Source organism: Octodon degus, unplaced genomic scaffold, assembly GCF_000260255.1.
Source record: "Octodon degus isolate 3935 unplaced genomic scaffold, OctDeg1.0 scaffold00001, whole genome shotgun sequence".
NCBI classification, from domain to species: domain Eukaryota; kingdom Metazoa; phylum Chordata; class Mammalia; order Rodentia; family Octodontidae; genus Octodon; species Octodon degus.
Window position 1 is genome coordinate 9982331 of NW_004524577.1, and position 2467 is coordinate 9984797.

The following is a 2467-nucleotide window of genomic DNA, read 5'->3' on the forward strand; positions in this document are numbered from 1 at the left end:
CAGTTCATGTGGCAGAAAACAATGAAGAGCAGAGGAGGGGCAGCAGCTGCGGGGGCCTCCATCAAGCCTCTCTCTTCCTTCTGCGCTGACTGCGAAGACTGGCGAAGACCCACGGCGAAGATTGGAGAAGATTGGAGCTCCTCCCAAGTGGTGGGGAACTGCAGGAGCTGATTCAGCCAAGATGACACAATACATCAACTAACCCACACCACTAGGACAACATCCTGCCAAAGGGTTCCCCAAGGCTGCCAGTCCCCACCTGTCCTGAGAGAAGCTGTGCAGCTTGGCTCCAGAGCCCTGCTGACCCACCAGGGGGCACAAGGGAGACGGCCGAGTGCCATCAGATCACTGTATCTGGGACCAAATTCTAACTTATATCAGAGATGTAATTAAATGAGACAGAGCAGACTTTGCAAGTAGAATGCCGTCCTCAACACATGCATGATCAAAACTTTTGTTTTACAGAAGACATTTTATGAATAAATTACATTAATTATCAATATTCAACAACACCCAACATTAGAGGGTTTTGAATTTCTGCTTTATTAGGCAGCAGGGGAAGAAAGGTTCAGATTATGCTACAAAAAAGAGCCCAACTGCACATAAACAGCAACTGGGCTTGCTGGGGAGGAGGTGGGGAAACACTTCAGACCACTGCACAAAGACACAGACTTCCCGTCCTAAGCAAGATACTAAAAAATATAAAGACAAATCTCTTGTAAGACAGAAACTGGAAAAATTCACATACTACACAGCAGGCCCATAATAAGTACAACACATCCCTCAGGGGAGAAGCATGCGCTTGTAGGAAACAAAGCTTTCCAGAGAGAAACCACTTTCACGAGATGATTAGGAGGACTTGGGTTTTGTGTTCTGTGTCTGTCACTTGGCGCATGAAGATACCATCCTCAGGATGTTCTGTGTCATCCATTTCATACATAGATTATGATGCTATTGCAAGCTAGTCCCATCATTGCTAAAGGCAAGTGATGCGATGCTGGTGGGGTTCCCAGGAAACTGGCACAGTAGCTTCTTGTTAAATGAATCCCAATCACTTGTGGCAAACGTATTGTGGACATTGTGAAAGGAAATGGCATTGACTGGATAAATCCGCTCAGTATTTTCTTTTAGCCTGTGACACTTGAAGGCATGCTCTTTTCTGCACCTCAGGGCTTGGGTCCAGGTATTCAACTGCCACTTAGCCTTCAGTAGAGCTTAATACATAACCCTGCTTGTTCAGAAACGCTCGTGTGCAGCGAGTCTGGTATTTCAGGCTGGATTCCCTGCGCTGCTGCACATAGCCCATGTTCCGTAAGTCCCCCACTAACGCTCCGCGGCCTGCTGTGCCCACAGTCAGCCGGTCTGCAGACACTGAGAGTGTGTAGACCTTTTCAGGCTGAGAGACAGTCCCAGCATTACAAGGAGTTCTGGGATCCCATAATTTAACTGTCTGATCCCAACTTCCAGGGACCATCACATTCACTTCTGGACAGTATTCAACACATCTAATAGGGACCTCGTGGTTCTAAGAAAGTTTTCTTGATCAGTGTTCAAATCATGCATTTTCAGCTGATGAGCTAATCCTCGACTCCATGCGTGTGCTGAGTCATAGAACGTGTAGTCCAGGGCTGCGCCAGTGCACTGGTACTTGAGTCACATGGAGTTGGCTGGCACATCGTAAAGGTGCACCGACGTGTCCCTGGAGGAGACCAGGAGGAACCGGGCGGTGTTGGGGCTGAGCTGCACAGAGGAGAAGCCGTCCTTGGGCAGCTGGTTCAACTTGAACTCGTTGGAACCCCTCATCTTGGTCTCCCCACGGAAGCAAACGTCTCAGTCTCTAGTTACGATATTTCTCCCAATTTGTGGGTTTTCTTTTCTCTCTCTTGATGACCTTTTTTTTTGATATGAAAGAACTGTTTAATAAGATGATTAATAAGATCCAGTTGTCGATTCTTTGAAGTATTACCTGTGCAGTTTTTTTTTTTTTGTTCATGAACTCTCTGCCTAACCCTATGTCTTCAAGATTTCTACGTACTTTACCTTTCATTAGATTTAGTAATATTTACATCTTTAATTCATTTTTGCTGTAGTTTAATGCATGATGATAAACATGGGTCTAGTTTTACTTTTTGGCATGTGGAAAGCCAGTTTTCCCAGCACCACTTATTAAAAATGCCATCTTTTTCTTTTTTTTTTTTTTTTCTGTGAACATATTTGGCCCTTTTATCAACGATAAGGTGGTGTTTGTAGTTGTGTCTGCATCTTCTAATCTGTTTCATTGAGCCTCAGGTCTGTTTTATGTGCCAGTACACTGCTGATTTTATCACAGTAGCTTTGTAATGTAATTTTAAGTCAGGGCTTGTGATGCCTCCTGCCTCACCTTTGTAGGCCAGATTGCTTTTGTTATTCTAGGTCTCTTCCGGTGCCAGATAATTTTAGGAATGTTTTCTCTAGATCTCTGAGGTGT

The 2467-nt window shown here is 44.9% G+C and overlaps 1 pseudogene; it reads right to left on the reverse strand.

Annotated features, from left to right (window-relative positions):
• Nucleotides 1–838: 838 nt before the first annotated feature.
• Nucleotides 839–1803, reverse strand: LOC101579872 (annotated as a pseudogene).
• Between the last annotated feature and the right edge of the window lie 664 nt (nt 1804–2467).